This window comes from Biomphalaria glabrata, chromosome 16 (genome assembly GCF_947242115.1).
Source record: "Biomphalaria glabrata chromosome 16, xgBioGlab47.1, whole genome shotgun sequence".
NCBI classification, from domain to species: domain Eukaryota; kingdom Metazoa; phylum Mollusca; class Gastropoda; family Planorbidae; genus Biomphalaria; species Biomphalaria glabrata.
The window spans coordinates 5311147-5331299 of record NC_074726.1 but is presented as its reverse complement, the minus strand read 5'-3'; the positions used below and the strand labels follow the sequence as shown (position 1 = coordinate 5331299).

Genomic DNA, 20153 nt, shown 5'->3' with positions numbered 1-20153 from the left:
AGTGATAATTAGTCGCGCAGAACAATACCATTCTTTAAACTATGTGCAGTCCTAATTAATAATTTCTCCTTTTTCTAAGTTCCACTGTTATTGTCACTAGAAAATGTTTTTAATAGTTTATTTAAAACTTTTTCAATATTATGTGTGAGAGAGAGAGAGAGTGTGAGTGAGTAAGTGTGATTGACAATGTGAGAAAAATGTTCTATTACAATTTATTTTAGTTTTTTTAGTTACTCTTAATAACATACATATTTCTGGGTGGGAACACATGCTGCGATTTGATTCCCATTTCTGTATTTCATTAATTCTCTTTGTAACATTTCAGTATCTTGTGTTGTTTTTATTGCTCTATATAGTATGCAATCGTTTCAAATAATCCAACTATAATTTAATGTATGCCTAAATTTATATATACACTTTTCTATATTTTTTTTCAATGGAAGGGGGGGACGGATTAATAAATGCATATTTACTTTAAATCCATCATTCATTAATCGTATAGAGAATTATAATCGCTCTTGCAAAAAAAAAATAAAAAAAAAATGTCAGCAGCTTCATAAATGAGAACAAAAAATTGACTTAAAAAAACAAATTGTTTTAATTAATGCTAATTGAATTGAAAAATCTTTCTTAAGGTGTAAAATATCTCACAAATTACAGCTGGTTATGTTTGTGAAGCATAAATAATAGCTTTAACACATGTAAATGTTTTAAGAATTTAATCGAACAGTTAGAGACATAAGTTTCACATTGGAGACTTCCTCAAGCAATACTACAGGGGATGCTGTAAATTATCTGACTCGAAAAATTAATTAAAAAACCGCCATTTAACTTTATTTAGAAATAGCAGATAATTTCTTAAATTATTTTGTACAGAAATTTTGCTGCATGTTCTACAAATAAATAATCAAAACTTCAAAGATATACATGAACTCTGCTAATTTGATACTGGGTAAACATTACTATGTAATGTACACATAAGTACACATGTTCTTGTCTCAGTTAGCCCCTAGCTGGTTACCATAAATACAACCATACGCAACTAAAGCTATTACACAGTCAGCCAACGTTACGACCATAGAGGTAATACTTCGAATTATAGTCGTTTCTCTTTTTACCATTTATTTTTTTTTGGGGGGGTGTGGGGGATTTTTTCTCCCCCCCCCCCTTCCCATCTGCAGATGGCTATCCACTGCACTTTATTAATGGAGTCCAGCCACTGGTAGAAATTTTGTAACCTCACTTGGCTACGCTCCTGGAATTAGGTGACTGTAGTTTGCTTTAGATTTTATATCGAAAATTAAAGTTTTATCGTCAAAATCATCTGTTGTGAGGTTTTAAACTAAAATATGTATGGAGTTTTTTTTTTAAACACTATTTCATAGAATTTGGTGAGTGTAGTTTGTTTAGAATAATATTGAAGAGAGGGCTTTCAACCTCAAAACTCTTCATAGGGGGATTTTAAACTCAAAAACATCTGGAGTGGTTTTAAACTAAAAAAAAGCCATCTGGAAGACAGGATTTAAACTCGAAACTCCACTTTGGATTGGCTAAGCTCAAAGAATTTTAGTGTGTAATTTACATTTTTTTTTATATTCGCTTCTAACCCCACTGAAGAGGGGTTCAAACTTAAAACCCCTTTGGTTACTCTCAAAGATTTTTTAGTGTGTAATTTGCTTTTTTTTATATTGATGAGGTACTTTTTTTTAGCTTCAAACCCCATTGGAGCGGGGTTTAAATTTAAAACTCCTTTGGTTATGCTCAAAGATATTTTGGTGTGTTATTTGCTTTTTTTTATATTGAAGAGGTAATTTTTAGATTTAAACCCCGCTGAATGGGGGTTTAAACTCAAACCCCCTTTGGCTACGCTCATAGCATTCTCAGTGTGTAATTTGCTTTTATATATTGAAGAGAAGGTTTTACAGTAAATTTCGGAGGGGGTTTTAAAATCAAAACCTTCCTTAGCTATTCTCTTATATATATATATATATATATATATATATATATATATATATATATATATATATATATATATATATATAATACTTCATTAGAAATATTTCAATCACATTTTTAGATCCTTTCTTTGTTATAGCTAAAATAAGCACTACACACGTTGTTTTCGTCTATAGGAAGGTTTAGGTAAGGTTAGAAAAAAAGTCTGGATCACGAACATATCAGAAACCAAAGAAATATCAAAATGATATAAAAATAGGTCGCAGACGTAGACACATTGCCGTGTATTGAAACCGGACGTGAAACACAACTACTTTTTTTTTTGTTCTTACTGTTAGTTAACAATCAAAGGACAACAATCATTAGACTTTTCTACACAGTCAAGCTGTTTTCGTTATACAGAAAAATCTAAAAATTTCTTTTAATTTCATTTTTTTCCTATACATATATTATTTAGTATTCCTAGAATATTAAAAAAATAAGTCCTTTGTGTAAAAATATTTTGTTTATTAAAATAACCTAGAAATTTTACATTTTATTATTATTTCATTTTAGCACAACCTGGCAAACTGTATTGAAAATCTTACTGACCTAAATTCTATTCAACACACTAGTTTAACTTGAATAGCCTTATTTGAATACCTTAATTTCAGCACACATTTATATACCACAGGTAGGATAATTCATATGTTATTTTTTATAAGAGAAAACGTCTATTTTGTTTTTAAATTTTTGTTTTTAGATTTATGATTAAAAAAGAAGACAATTTGGTCCTAAGCCTATACATAAGTTTGTTAATCTAGATCTAGACTTTAGTTATGCACATTAATCAGAGACTGTTGCTAAATAAAAACCATTGGTTTTTCATGCTTATTCATGATTCAGGCAAACCATCCCTGCCACTTGTCCTAACTTGCTCTAGGAAAAGGAATAATAAATGCCTCTTATATTCTTGTCTGAGTATTTTTATTAAGTTTTGTGTCTTTTTGTATTTGTAAGTTATTGATCGATGTTTTATGTAGGCCTACTACTGCAACTTATAATTAAGTCTTCTGTCCAAAAGTGTGTCTTAGTTAATTGATTTGTAGTCAAATTTGACATCATAAACATCATACCTCTATTTCAAGTATATTCTAGTTCCTTAAAATTGTCTTCAATTAAAGGGCCTCAAACAGAGGACGCATACTCTAACATTAGCATAACCAAGGTAATATAGCATTTTAGTTGTATGTTCTTGTTTAGAAAAATTCTTATAACAAACCCAAATGATTAGTTTGATTTGTAAAGAATTTTATCAAAATGGGACTACTTGAAAACTTGTAGTTATTGTAATAGCTTAAGGGTGTCAACTGAGCGATATAGATATTTATTTACATGAGGACATCATCAACACACAATAACAATGACTGCCTTGAGCACAGCCTCTTCATAACTTGGGCGGAATTTTGTTATCTTCTTCCCAATGTCTACATCCTTCTCAGTCTAGTCTCTAACTGTGCGCACCTTCTGCACTATCTTGGATGGCTGTATGCATTGCAACTTTAAAACAATATTTACAAGTGTAAGTATTTGTTTCTTTTTTGTTTCATCTCTTTAACTCTTTCTTTCCTAATTAACGATACCATCGTTGATTAGACCTCATTAACTTAAATTAATGTTTTTTTTAATCTTATAAACTTTAATTTGTGTTATATCAAAGGAGCATTATTCCCCTTAAATTCTATACCAAATAAACGTTTTCTGATCACAAATAACAAAGCTATTGAAGCTCAATTATAACAGGGTAGTGAAATAGTAATGAACAAAATGAAGAATTCCATCGAAACGTGGAAAAATAATTACGGAGAGAAAGAGTTTTAAAAATGTTGCTTTTCTAACTGGAAAGACATGTTCCGATTAAATTTCTGGAATTTATCTAATGCTTTTTACTAAATTTCACGTTTTTTTTAGTTCTATGTATTATGAGTTAAGTTGCATATAGTTTAACTTATGTACCTGCTATTAAGACTAAGACTTTTCCTGATATTTCAGATTTCACTGATAGTGGGTTGATTGGCAGGTAGGTCAATATGTTAATAGCAATGTTAAAAACAATTACATTATTTATAAGACTTCAGTTAGGCCAGGAGAGGCGCGGTAGCTGAGCGGTAAAGCGCTTGGCTTCCGAACCGAGGGGGAAGACTGGGATTTTCAACTTCGGAATCCTTGGGCGCCTCTGAGTCTACCCAGCTCTAATGGGTACCTGACATTAGTAGGTGAAAAGTAAAGGCGGTTGGTCGTTGTCCTGGTTACATGACACCCTCGTTAACCGTAGGCCACAAAAACAGATGAACTTTACATTATCTGCCCTATAAACCACAAGGTCTGAAAGGGGAACTAGTTAGGCCAGGTTCACATCTAACTTTGCATTCACTTTCACCTATTTTTTGATCTGCTGCACCATTGGGGCACTACACAAGATCTGTCTTTTTTTTTCCATTCTTATCTCTCATTTGTCTTTGATAAAATTTCATTTGGATGTTCTTTCTAAAAATATTGAATCCTGCCTTGGTGGACTACTTCGGGGGCCAATTTTGAGTTTGTGTTTCCACACAAACTGTCTTTGTAACCTTGTTTATCCTCCTTACACTCCATTATATTACGACCACATTTTTTTATATCGCATTTTATTCATTTTAGTATTTATTGATTTGTATCAATCTTCTATCTATATATATAATTCCATTCATGGCTCAACCATTCCTGACAACAAGAATTAAAGGAAAGATCACTATTTTATTTCTGCAAGTCGGGGAACAAGTAGTATTCACCCATCACTAAATAGCAGGGTCGGACTTAACCATTGTGATCAAAAAGTCAAAGAAAGATCACTCTTTTTTTCTGCAAGTCGGACTAGAGTTACCCCACGTAACTTTAGCGCGAAAAAAAAGGGGGGGGGGGACCCTGTATTCACCCGCGCCGGAATTGACCATTGTGGGGCTCTATGCGAAACGTATTTCGCAGGGCCAAGTTTGGGTAGGGATACGAATAATAAGTGAAAATTAAAAGTTTGTATTAGAAAATAAATTATTCAGTGCATTTTATTCATTCTTTACCACGTACAGAATTACGTCACGAGCCTTGCGTGTAGCGAAGTCATACAGTATATCATAATAATTCTTTTTCCTACATAGATTACGCTGAGTATCAAAAATTACGAAATGTTTCAATCTATCTTCGAGAATTGTTGACTTAAATAAATTTTTCATTATAGGACAGGAGAATTACAAATATGGAATTACAGGAACTAGATAAAAAACAATATAAATACAAAAAAAAATTCACAACAACAATCTCACAAAAAAGACCATACAGCTAAACAGATAGTTTTCAATAGCTTCTACCAACAAGGATGGCCTCATTGGGCCTTATCGAGCTAAGAGAACAATATGAATGAGCCCTACAGATCCTATTAAGTGATAGAAATAAATTATTTCCAATCAAGAGACAGTCCCACTCCAACCACCTTTTATTAACAATGAATGAAAAATGAAAAAAAAAATGTAGCTTATCATTAATGACTATCCTCAAAAGTCAACCTCAATTACTTTATCAAATTATTAATTACACCACAGAAAAAAATCAATGTAATTCAATGCATAATAACTTCATATTCAATTCTTTACTAAAACGTACAGGCTCGTTGTAGTGTAGTATAGTGTAGACAGAGTCAATCCTCTTAGTGTAGATCTCTCATATATGATAGTAGTCCAATAGTTATCCAATAGTAACCACAAAAGTAATCCAGTAGTAGGCACAAAAATGAAATAAAGTCTAATAATCCAACGAGATCTATATGCAAATAATCCAATAGTAAACACAAATAATCCAAGTAGTTAAAGAGTCAAATGATCTGGTAATCCAATAGGGGCTTCAGTAAACTGGAATCAACATAATCCACCTACAAGGTAACAAGATAATAAAATATAGTCCAGCCAAAAATCCTATAGCTTCAGCTAAGATACATCTTGAATAAGTAAGCTTTTCTACAGGACCTGAATGGTTATGGCCATGCCAGAGTCTGAGTGTGCCAATGATAGATAGTGGCGAACACTCAATGATGAAACGGAGTATTAGCTATCATCAAGCCATATCTTGAATAAGATATAATGTAGCTCTTTTCACCCACATGGATATTAGGGGCATCTATTTTCACCCACTCATATGTAAGATTGCATACTTTTCACCCACACAGGCTGTCTTCTGCATTCAGTTTCACCCACACAGATATAATAGGTTTCTATATAGATGATGATATTAAAACTCTGGATCTCAGGATGTTTAAAAAAATGAAGAAAAATGCATTGACCTCAATACTTTAGCAGCAGATGATATATTCAAATTGGTCAATGACAGCCAGACTAGAACTAGATCTAAGTTTTTCTTTTAACAAGTACTGTTGTCGCAGAAATGTTTTCTTTATTAATAAGTTATAATGTTATCTAGAGTTAATTATATATATGTACTTATCTTAAGGCGTTAATAAATACGTTGATATTAGATGTTGAAATACACAGTTATAATAAAATACTTTCTTGAGTTGACTGTGTTGATGAAAAAATAACTCTTGTATGTACCAATCGCTTGGGTCATGGTTAAGGTCGATCTAAGTTCAAATAAAGTATTTATAGATCTATTAAAAATGCAGGTCTAATGGCTGGTCCAATAACATTCAGACGAATACTTGAAGCTGGTTTATTTCTGGCCAAACAAGCATACGCGTTCTAAATTAGACGCCATCTTGAAAAAGTATATCCAGTCTTGTCTTCTTACGTCACTTTTGAAGATCCTGATGGTGATACTTTCTTCGTTGTAAATTTAAATATGTTCGATGTGCTACTTTACACATTTTACTGGCCACCAAAATATGTCACCAATCATTTTGCTTGTGCATGCTATTGTAATTAAAATGTCATACCTCCTCTGAGTTTGTGTACTACTTGATGTCGCGCATGTCCACTCCAGTTAAGGGTAGGGGAAACACTTAGAGACCAAATTTTTTATTTGTGCTTCAAATCTAATGATATTATACAGGAATGTTATATATGAGTACCCTATCAAGAATCTAGAAAAAAAAGGTTCAAAATGTTGTTGCTATGGCAACGGCGGCCATTTTGTTTTGTAAACATACTCTTATATAAAAGCTATCTACTTGTGCATTTCTTATTATTTTCTTTTGAAAATTTGCAGGAATATAGGCAAATATAATTGCTATAGAAGTATTAGATTACATTTTTTAATTTTTGAATATTTTTTTTTTACAATTTTTTTCCTGCCCTGTCTATACAGACAAGTGTTTTTTAACAAGAAAAGTGCAAAAATTTTGAACATTACCCCAATTATCAAAAAAGTGAACTGATACTTCTATTGTAATATATAAACTAAATAAGTGTAGAAAAAATCATTTGAATAGAGCAATAAATAAAAAAGTTTTTAGCAATAATAGTATGAAAAAATGCGATTTTGAGAAAACGTCAAAAAACTAAGAAAATTCAAAATATCTCAAAAACTATAATAATAAATTTTAAAAACTATAGCTATTATTTTTAAGACATATTAGGGTTATAATATTTGAAAATTTCATTTATGTTCAATGAAAACTAAAAAAGTTATAAAGTAAAAACTTTGTCATTACAGAACATCACAAATTAAGATTCATCAAATAAGACCTTGGTTAGCAGACGAGATTTATTCTCCATGAAATACAATAACAATTTACTGGCGATTCCAGCCATCAAGAGATACACATTAAGTTTCACGAATTGACTTAAGTCCAATAAAATATTCCTAGTACACAACTGGTATTAAACTATTGAATCAACTTCGTTAGACATCCATACAGTTTAAGAACATGGCGACTACTGACTTCTATCCATGAGGTCAGCTCTCTTAAAACGAGATTTTCTTTTCCTCACAATGCAACTGTGGCCCCTTGATTCCCCCGTGCAACATCATACTCTCCATGATAAACAAGTGTATCTCGTGGTCCACAACCAATAAATGTCACTAACTATCAAACAATAATGTGACAAGTCTGAGGCGTAATAAGCTTCTTTCACCAGATTCCACAATTAACGGGTACTGCATGATGCCGGGTTTGTTGTTTTTTTTTTGCGCGTAGGATTGGCGTTTTCTATATTGAATGACACCCCAAAATGACAATTTTTTGTCTATATATTTCAGGAGATTTTTATGAGTTTTCAAAAGATTTTAATAATTTCCGTGACTTTTTCATATATTTGTTGATTTCAGGAGATTTCAAGGAGCTCCTAGTAAATCAGGAGGCCGCTGGAAATCTGTTATAAACTATAAAATGGTTTAATTTAATAATTTACAACTAGAATTAGCACGGGTCCTATGAAAGTGCGAGGCCAACTGCGGTCGCATAGGTAGCAGCGGCCTAAGGCCGGCACTGCAAAATAGCGGCGTTCGCTACGCCGTGGGTCGGCTACTTAGATTTAATAGTGTAAGCAAAGAGGAGGTCACTGTGGTTGACATTTAGTGTGAACATCATCAATAAGATTTTATTTCAACTTTTACTTGAATCAGAAAATAAATTGCGTTCTTATATTTTCAGATTATAAACTGGTTACTTTTTCATTTACACCATGGATGGATCTAAAGATTCTTTTAAGGACTCTTTAAAGCTGCTTGTATCTGAAATTGAAACACTAAAGAAGACGCCCTCAAAACAAGTAAAATACATTCAACGAATTAGTGATATCGAGAGCAAATTTAATAGTTTTCACGAAGAGGTGACACCCAAGCCTGTGTTAAGTTACCTTTACACTTGCGTAGGGAGAATGAAATTCTATGGAGATCAGATCTTATCTATCTATTTAGAGGTTTCAGATAATGAAAAAGCGAAACAATTTTGGCCAGCAAAAGCCAGGTGGAAAGTTGAATTGCTAGACGAGAATAATCAAAACAGTTCTGCGTTTAATCTAGGTGAATCCACGTGTCTTTTTAACAAACCCAGACAGGGATTCACCGCTCATCCTAGCGACTGGATTTCCATTAGGTACAACGACTTCCGACAATCAAGACTCATTGGTCCAGACAATTCAATGACAATTAGATGGACAGTGCTAGTTGAACCAGTGCTGCAAAATATTTATTTTGAACAGTTTGAACAGCTTTTAATCAACGCTGAACGATATTTTGACTTTTTTAATGGCGGGGAAATTAAGCAAATTAAAGATAAAGTGTCTGAACTTCGAATCACGAATATAGAGCATGAGAAAAAAATGTCAGATTTGATGACTGAGTTTCCAAAAATAAAAAAAAGATTGACCGATATAGAAGAAAAGCAGAATCTTATAGACATTGAGTTCAGAAAAATTTATAGTAAAAATGAGCAGAAAAATATAACTAGAGATGAAAGAATTCCACAAACATCGTAGAAAACAGTATACCATTCGTAAAGATACAGTCTCACAAAGTATATTGTACAACTGAAGGTTGATAAAAGGAATATTTCACCTAAATGTTTTAGTTAAGTTTACACATAAATGGATTTGATACAATAAAAGCGTTTGTATGATAAAGATGTTATGCACTGTCCATTACGATAAACCTTTATTTATAAATGTGCTTATTTACATCGATTTTTTAATTCGTTTTACTGACACATGCGAGATGATGCAAAGCTGAATAAAATGTAGACATTTTTTATTTGCTTTCAATGTTTATTGCTACGCAACTTTTAAGCTTATTATGAAGGCATGACTTTTTTTTATTTTGTGGATGATTTTAATGTAAATTATATATTTTTTTTTAGAAACTAGTAAAATTCTTTGATGCTTTATTTATGCATGCTATGTGTAAACATATTTCATGTTTCCGATGCATAAAATTACTTTAATTTAGTAATGAAAAGGTTGTTAGAGGAGAGCCCCCCCCCCGCCCCCCTAAATCAGTGTTTATCAAATTTGTACAGTAACGCGCTCCTAACAAAAACTATTTTGCGTCCTATATATCTATCATAGGTGCCTGGGAGGCACTATAACCTGTAATCGTGGATGGTTTAAAGCAGTGATTCCCAAAGTGGTCTATATGGACCCCCAGGGGTCTACGACGACCTTCAGGGGGTCCACGGAAGTTAAAAAAGAAATTGGGGGTCTATGAGATGCTTTTGAGGGTCTACGATAATGGATCCCATTTAAAACCATTACACAATTATAGTCACCGGGCTATGCCTGCAATCGCCGATTTTTAATTGTTTCGTTGACGAATGCACTGCTAATTTTTTTTATTTTTTTAACATTTACTAATTCTGACCTAAGAGAACGACAGAGTGGATATAATTAGATATGAATAAATAAAATGTCAATAAGACTTAATACTATTGTTTTTATTGTAGAAAAAGGATTGCGGTAAGTGATTACCACTTGTTTGAGTCTGATGGTAGAGATAGTGATTATTTAGTTCAACTGGAGAGTGGAATGCAACTAAATGTGGCATTTGAGGGTTATTGAGCTCTGTAGAGTAAACCTATTCAAGACTTCAAGATTCTATTTAAAAAATGATAATAGTAATAATATATTATAATAATCTGTATTATCCGTGAGGAAATTTGTTTTACAATTGTGCCTTACACATTACAATACATTATAAGAGCAAACAATTTGTAGGATATTGCACAAACTTAACATTCGTACAACAGTTGCTCTTTAGCATTACATGTACAATTTACAACTTAATAGGTTCATTTTGTTGAATGAGTTTTTGTGTCTATTTTTATTTTTGTGATCAGTGTCTTATATCTTCTTTGCGATGGTCATAGATTACAATCATGAAACAGAGGTGGTTGTTTTTTGCTTAAAATCTGCACAGCTTACCTATCAATGTTTTTTTTTTCGTTGACTAATTGTCCAAGTGTGCGCTTTGTTTGTGGCGATGATCTTGGTACAGCATTGAACGTTACTATTTTATAAAGTATATTTATTTTTTTATGTTCAGATTGCCATACATGGCAGTGATGTTGAGACTTAAAATAATGCAGACGCTAACATGGTAAAACATAGATGCTTATCCTATTAGGACTATTTTTCACTATAATAAAAGAAATATTTTTTATGATGTTATTAGATTTAGTTTATGTGCATTGATTTCTTAGAATGAATAATACGATGCTATACATCTGCTCTCATGCATGGGGTAGTTATTTCCTGACAACTGCAGAACCTCACTTTTATTTTCTTTTATTTCCAACACACATGATACTTTATTTGTACGCCTACCTTGATACTTTATTTGTACGCCTACCTTAGCTAATTCTTTAACTTTCAATCCTGGTGAAATCCTCTTGTGCCAATCGAAATTTTTTATTTTAATAACTTTTTAAAATATCCTAATTATGTCTACAGGTAACTGATATTTAACATGGCCGAATCTAGAAAGAAATGTAGACAGTATAGTATTGAATATTTGAAATTTGGCTTCATTCCTTCCTCATCCAGCAAGCTATTACCTATGTGCCTTTTATGTAACAAAATTTTGTGTAATGACGCCATGAAACCATCTAAACTGGAGAATCATCTGAAACGATGCCACCCAGATAAAATCGATAAATACTTGAAGTATTTTCAAACACTTAAAGATAGATCTCAGAATAGACCTACAGTGGACAAAATGTTCACTTCGACATCACAAAGAGAAGATGATGGTTTACGAGCATCTTACAATATTTCTTTACTGATAGCAAAATCCGGAAAACCTCACATTGTTGGTGAAAAATGGATTTTGCCTGCCGTTGCAGAAGACTTACAAACTGTTTTACACAAGCCTGCTTCTGATATCATTAAAAGAATTCCTTTAAGTAACAACACAGTTCAAAGACGAATAGATGAAATGAGTTATGACACTGAAATCTTCTTGTGTAAATATTTGCAAACTACATGCTTCTCTATACAGCTGGACGAGTCAACCTTGCCTAGTAACTAGCATTATTGTTGGCATATGTTCGTTTTATTATGGATCAAGAAATCCACAAAGAACATCTATTTGTAAAAACTTTGGCCATTGAGACAAAAGGCGAATCAATACTGAAAGTTTTGAAGGACTACTTTAAAGAAAAAGAGATCCCTTTAGGAAATATAACATCAGTAGCAACAGATGGAGCACCTGGAATGGTTGGACGCTACCGAGGATTTGTGAGCCTTTTAAAAGAAAATGTACCCGGCGTGTTACACTGCGTTATCCATAGACAACATTTAGTTGCTAAAAATCTCAGTGTCAGATTGCATGAATCTCTTCAGTTTGTCATTACTGCTGTTAATCGAATCCGAGCCAACGCTTTGAATACTCGATTATTTGCTCAATTGTGTGAAGAAAATGACGAAAACTTTCACCAACTGCTCCTTCACACTGAAGTTCGATGGCTGTCGAAAGGCTTATGTCTCACTAGATTTTTTTCTCTTTTTGACACTGTTTCAGCGTTCTTACATGATAAAAATTCAATTTTAAAACAAAATTTAATTAAGCGGAAATCGGACATTGCCTATTTGACAGACTTATTTTAGAAATTTAATGAAGTTAACTTGCAGCTACAAAGAGATAACCTGAATTTCATCAAAACAAAGTCCATAATCTCAGCATTTCTTGCAAGAATAAAATTAATGAAGCAAAACATTGGTCGTGGCGAATTTTCCCAATTTCCAAATTTAGAACACACAAAATGTCAGGAGGACATTTTCATTTATGTTGAGCATTTGAATTCCCGATATTCTGATTTTAAAATTAGATTTGATGATATTCTGAATATGGTAATATCTCAGTGGATTATCGATCCATATGTTGATATTATAGAAGAGGATGATGTAGCATTGCAAGAAGAACTTCTAGGAATAAGTACAAATGAAGAACTGAAAGTACAATTTAAAAAAAGAATATCAGCTCTTTTGGCTTCCAAAAGATATACCCGATACGTATCCCATATTATGGAATATCGTCAGAAAGTTTCTAATTGCTTTTTCATCTTCCTATCTTGTGGAAAGAGGGTTCAGCACTGTTACCAATCTTCTAATAAATACAAGAAACAAACTGGACATCCGTAACAGAGGAGATTGAAGACTAAGCCTAACGAAATGGAAGCCCAACATTGATATGTGTCACGAGTCGAGTCTGTGACCTATTTCGACCAGTTTCTAGAAGCAAGTTCAAACCAGTGCAAGTGTCCAGCGTAAACAAGTTAATTTTAGATATCCAATCAAAGAAAGAGGTTAAGGGAAAAAATAGCACACGTCAGCTTCTAGAAGGTCAAAGTTACTAAAATAATTATCTGAGAAGGTTCCATGATTCTGGAACGTACGATCAAAGAAAGTATAAATAAGGGGAAAGTCAGTTAGACGGGGTCCTCGCATAGTAGTAGTTCTTGTAGAGCGATGGTCCTCGCTCAGTCCTCGATTAGTAACAAGTTTTGTGATATTAGCGGGTCCATTAAGTAAAGTTTTAGTAGTTGAAGTTGAAGTTATACTAAGTGAAGTTTTATGTATCTTTAAGTTTTATTTATGAAGTGTCAAGTTGTTATTGAATTAAGAAGTTAATTTGATGTGAAAGTTGAAGAAGTTATTAAAGAAGTTTGAAGAAAATACAGAGAGATGTTTCTTTCTTCATTTCAAATAAATTCATCAACTTATTAATACAATCGCTCGGCCAGTTCGTCACAATATGTTAGTATCAAAGCATCAGGCCAATCCTTCCCACTGATGTGCTTTGTACTCTTCTTTTTTTTGCTTCATACTTTCATGTAAAACTTATTAAATTTTATTTTGCTTCGTTTTAATTTGTATATATACCAATTCACATGTGCTTCATGATAATTTGTTTTACTTTTATTCACATAAATACAGTTTAAAAACAGTTTTAAAAAATTGAGTTGTTACATTTACAAAATTGAAATAATAGTTAAGCAGGGGGTCTACCGAAAACCGGAAAACGTGTTAGGGGGTCTACGAGACAAAAAAGTTTGGGAACCACTGGTTTAAAGCTATATTTTTTTTTTAAATGTTACTTTATCTTTTCATATAATTAAACTATTTTTAAAATACTAAATTTATGCAGTCCATTTATTTGGTTGATACGACAAAATAACGCCGACGATGTAACAATCAGTAAATAACACTTAAGACAAAAAAGCACCAATATTTTTTTCTAAATTTTATCTTATTTTTATTCGTTTATCGTTAAATAATTGAGCTATTGTAAAATACAAATACGCGACCCCCACCCACACAGCAATAGAAGAATAGACAAAAACAATCCATATTGTTTATGGTCTTAGGCGACCCCTGGCAAATCGTCAATCGACCCCCAAGAGGGTCGCGAGTCACAGGCTGAGAACCCCTGGGTTAGAGAGTTGGCGTGTGTACGTCTTCATCCATAAACTGAACTTCTTATTTGTGGCAGATTGTCCTGTACTCGATCTTCAGCATTCCATAATGTTATATAGACTCACTTTAGACTCACTATGCGGTTTTGCCTCTGACAACCAATATAATTAACCTTCCAAATTATCAATAAGATCTGGTGAACATCATTTACTTCATTGAAGGTGGTATTTGAAAGATGTGGCATTATGACGAACATACCTACATTTGTATCTTCATAATATGTAGCTGCAAGAATTTTCAGATTATAACACACATGTTTAACACATATAACATTATAAACATGACCTTAATTACAAAATTGCAAGACTGAGAGTCAACGTAATTTTTAGCGGCCCCCGAAAAAGGAAAAGACGCTATTAGTTTTGTTTGACCTGTCTGTCCGTCCGTCCCGTTTAGATATCAGAAACTAGAAGAGAAAATGAAAATAGGACATCATGATATATTAGATCATTCAAAGTTCGGATGCGACGCCTATTTTTTTAATTTCCGAAAGTGAACCATCTAATTTTTAAATATATATATGCAAGCAGAAAATTTTGCAATAAATTACACCACTTTTCAATGAAAACCTTCAGGGGAAGTAAGTCTTATTAAAAAGTTCACAAGCTTCTTCATTAATAAATCAAGCTTCATTCATAGATTCGCGCATTGATAAAAAAAAATGCATCTAAGGTCGCGATTGAAAAAGTATCAATGGATAATTTTAAAAAAGATTTTCCATTTATTAACTAACTCATGGAATAGAATACTGATTCGAGGTCTATCCTGAACTTTATCTTTAAGTGTTTTAAAGTTTTTCAAATCTTTATTTTGTCAGGGTGGCATTGTCTCAGATGATCCTCCAGCGTAACTGGTTTCATATCGTAGTAGAAAAGTCACTTAGGCAACCAATTGTTTGAAAAGGAAGGAATAAATCTCAATTCCAATTTTAAAGTCTACATTTATTTTTTTCTAAACATTAGTTACATGTAGACAAAATTAAGCTATTTAAATAAGTATTGGAATTGAATACAACAATTTTTCGTTTGAATAGCAGGATAAATATTGAAAGGATTAACGAAGGTACAAATATATGAGTGTATGAAATAATTACATTAATAAAATGTGAAAATTAAGTAACGACCTATTTAAATGAAATTTATTATCGTAGGTCCCCGTGGACATCTCATAGACCCCTAATTTTTTTTTCACTTTCGTAGACCCCTTGGAGGTCTGCGCAGACCCCTGGGGGTCTATATAGACCACTTTGGGAATCACTGCTCTAGGTGGACCACTTCGGGGGCCGATTTTGAGTTTGTGTGTCCACACAAACTGTCTTTGTAGCCTTTTTAAAATTTATTTTCAAAATATTTCGAAAACGAGAACAGATTCTCATGTGCTCTATTGTATTTCTTTCTTTATAAACACTTTTACATATATTATTATTGAGCTTGAAGAGGGTAGAGAACACACAAAATCCAAAGTAGGTCTTCATTTACTTAAATCAGTTACTTATTATACATGTTACAAATAATACCGCGCTATTTTGTCATGAAATTTAGCTCTATTTTATTCGCAGAATTTGAAGGGGTGGGTGGGTGGTGGTATGCCTTACCGTTTATTAGGCTTTTATTTGAGGGGTTCGGAGTTATTACTCAGGTTGGATAATATCTATATCTATTCCCAACTCTCTTATATTTTTTTTATAGTACCAGAAAGTATTATTTGAGTAATGTTGACTGATAGTATGGAATTTTATAATTCTTTAGCGTCTTTAGTTCCTGTAAGTTGATCTTTCCGCTTCACAGTGTTAGAGTGCGCAGAGAATAAAAACTAGAAAAAAGCTAGACTAGTTAACATATAATGAAATGTGTGAGAGAAAGATGCATATATAATTATATTGCATTTTGTCCACTGACTATTCACATACCTTGCAATATCTGCGTACGATTTACAAATTGTTAGATATGTCTATATGTGGCTTAATTACCTAATGTCTGCTTTTAATTCGTGTCAGTATTCACAATACATATCTTGATTTTATTTAACCGTCACTAAAATATGAATATAAGTAATAAGGCTTTATTTTTTTCTTTATTTGAAAAAGTCCTTTTCATTAATTGAAAATACAAATAATAATAAATAGAACTAAATTGGCACTCATGAGCCGGCTTTATATGATCTGGACACGAGATTTGAAAGAGTAAAGACCTGTTGTGAGTTATATTTTGTTTAATTATCATCCAATTGATCACGTTAGATATATGCTTCATCCTATGATCAATCGTGTACATTGTAATAAAAGTTATATTGAGTTTGTTTAAATTAAATTTATTCTAAGTTCTTTATAGTTTGTTTTTTTAAGCCTGCATCGCTTTGGAAATAAACTAGATCTAGTACCCACATCAACATTGATCGCACTGACCTGGAGTAGATGAGAAATAAAAATTTAGGTAGCATCATCAGAAGTGATTAAATGCAATGATGTATCATGATGTAGCCTGTGCCTGTCAGATAAGGAAAGTAGGAACCATCGTTAAAAAACTAGACTATCTGAACTAAATGATCAGTTAGCCAGAGAAAAAATAACCTATAAGAGTAAGGCAGTAGAAATAAAAAAAAATTCTTCTGTGGAAAGAGCTTTATGTGGCGGCGTGGCGCGGGAAGATGGAAGTCTACCTAAGATTGACTTCGACTGTCATATAATTATGCATAAATCTGGTTACCAGTTACCAGATATATATATATTTGTTACATTAAAACACATATTTAATGCACTAAGTGCGTGTACCAATTTAATTACGGGATAATTATCATATCGATTTCAAAGTCACTTGCTTCTACATATTGCAATATAATGTAAACGAGTTGCTTGTTGGAATTAACTACAGACCACTGTGCATGCATTTAATAAACATTTTGATTTTTTTTAATCCAAGGGAAATAAGTCTGGAAATATTGATATTTTACCCTGATTGACTTAGTGCCCCTTGTATTTCTGCACCGAATTCAATTTATTGATTTAAAAAGATTTATACTGTACTGTTCATTTCACCTGTCCACTGACTGTTGTGGCAGAAGGGCTGTCCTTTCTCTCTTTCTAGTCAGTAAATATTCTTAAAGAAAATATAGAGAGGAAGGCCTTTCCATTATTTCATATTGTCCAGCCAGCTTTTTTTTTGGAATACATTCTACGTCCTCCCCCACTGTACCTTGTAGGATGACTCTTGAATGTAAGTCTTACAATATGACAGAACCAGCTCAGCTTTCATCTCTTCTCGGTATTTCAAGTGAATTTTTTAAATAGCAAAACTACAAGTAGAGGTTAATAAATCTAAAAACAAACACAAATAAGCTAGAGCTATGAATTTTATTATTACCTGAATAGTTACAGTACTTACTACACCATCTACATTGTATAAACCGGAAAAACTAAAAAAAAAAGGTAGCTATATAGTTATCAGGTACAGATGGTTATCCCAAATGGTACAGCTATAATCTTTATCTAAATGTCTCAAACGTAGAACACCTTCAAAAGAGCATGTCCCTCTTCGCCAAAGCATGCAAAAATGCTAGACTCACCATAAATGTAAAAAAGACAGACGTGCTGCACCAACCTCCTCCAAATAAAGCTGTCACAGAACCAGACATTCTTATAGATTGCCAAAAAATAGCAAATGTTAAAAAGTTTGTCTACCTGGGAAGCATCATATCAACAAACGCCAACCTAGATGATAAGGTGGACTTCCGTGTTGCTCGTGCCAGGGCTGCTTTTGGCAGACTTCAAGAACAAGTGTGGCAACGGAGAAGACTCAGCAAATCCACAAAACTGAAAGTCTGCATTGCTGAAGTGTAGTCCTGGAACTTATATTCCCGACACATCAAAAAGTTAAACTCCTTCCGCCTACGCTAGAGAGTATCCATTAGGTGCGTTGGTCCGACCACATATCAGATACAGAAATCCTAAAACTGTCCAACATGAACAATATCAAGGGGACAGTAAAAAGGTCCCAGCTTCAATGGGCAGGACATGTAGTCCGAATGCCAGACAATCGCCTTCCCAAACGGCTTCTGTACGAGGTGTTGTCTGCAGGAAAGATGAACTAGGAGGGTCAATACAAGAGCTATAAAGACACCCTCAAAGCTCCTTCAAGGAGTGTGATATTGACATTCTACGAATACTACAAATGTAGTATCCATGGCTACTCCACTATTTTGGTCAAAAAAATTGCCCATTAAATTCGAAGGAGTTGAGAGTTTGTACAAGTTCCGTTAGGCGGACTAGAATGTCAGTGGAGAGAGACTTGTTTTTATTTGCTGGTAGTTCAAAGCATTAACGAATAGCTTTAAGGCCGCCAGCATGTGGGATGGAGGTGTATAGGGAGCTGACATCTAGGAGGAAGAGTAGGTAAGCTTTGTCAGGTTGTAGTTTGACTTGTGCTCGTGTTAGTAGGGCGTGGTTGGTATCTTGCACGTAGGTAATTTTTCGACTATAGGCTGAAAGATCTTGTCCTGAACGCGGGAAATGTGTTCAGTAAAGCAGGAACAAGTGGAGACAATAGGACAGCCGGTGATGTTTGCGAATTTTAGGTAAAAGGTATTTAGGTATTTGTTCTATCAATGTTTTTGCATAAACTAAAACAGGTTAGCTCCAAGACGTCTTCTTGAACATACGAAGCTCAAGCCTAGTACAAATATCCAACATTAAGTTATGCTTTTTGATGTCAGTATTAGTAGGTTGTCAGTTTTTTTCCCTGGCATGTTTTAGTGAAACAAAAAAAAATCAATTTTTTATTTCATAACTTATTTTATTTTACAACAGTGGCGGGGCGTACCGGTTGACATTCATCAGGGGGTGACAACCAAGCAAAATGGAAGAAAAATCAAGTTTTCTAAAGTAGACAATTTAAACAAAAAAGTTAGTAAATTTAGAATTCAGTAGGTATAAATTTTTTTTTTAATTTTATCAAAACTAAACACGTTGCGTGCCTATAAAGAGATGTTTTTAAGGCCTAAAAAAAAATCGTATTATTAATTATTTCATATATTATGAACCAATCAATTAAGTGAAAGAAAAAAAAGCGTATTACTAACATTTAAATAAATAATTTTTTAATGAACAGAGGTCGTTTTATCGTTTATTTAAAACATTTCTAAACGTAAGTCTAGGACCTATGTGTTAGGTAGGAGAGATGTGGGGGGATGGGGGGGGGGGGTAGAAGTAATACTTGAATTTATCAAATTCCTTATGGTCCAACATAGTAAGGATTAGCTGGCCAAAAGAATTTGTTGGGGAAGCGTTTAACTTTATAAATTGTTATAAGTTTTAAAAAAAAGGGGGATCCATGACAAAATAAACATTATACAGCTTGGAAACAAATCCACAGGCTGAACCTGTCGGTGATGCTAATAAATATTATTTTTGAAAACTCCTTAATCAAGATGACGTAATTGAAAACAACATTCTTATTATTGTGATAAGTGTTTTATTTTTCATCAAAAATCCAGTTTAACAATCGTCAAAATATTGCATAATTTAACAAATAATTCAAATAAAAGATTCGAAATAAATGAAATTAATTTCTTATGCTTTGAAAATAATTTATAATATTTCTCTCTGTTTTAATATTATAGTTGCATTAAGTGTTTAACATGAAAGTAGTTGTTTCAGAAAACCTAAAGATCGAAAAAGCTTCACAATGATTTTAACTTTTTATTAGCGCCCCGTAAGCCGTATTAGGTTTGTGCAAAATGTCCGTCTGTCACACTCAGATCTCAGAAACTAGA

At 33.0% G+C, this 20153-nt stretch overlaps 1 long non-coding RNA gene across 1 annotated transcript; it reads left to right on the top strand.

Annotated features, from left to right (window-relative positions):
- The first annotated feature begins 2376 nt into the window (after positions 1–2376).
- On the top strand, positions 2377–13590 carry LOC106078129 (uncharacterized). Its single transcript, XR_008775348.1, has 3 exons — positions 2377–2629; positions 3988–4015; positions 8573–13590. It is a non-coding gene; the product is annotated as an uncharacterized LOC106078129 (long non-coding RNA).
- Positions 13591–20153: the final 6563 nt, after the last annotated feature.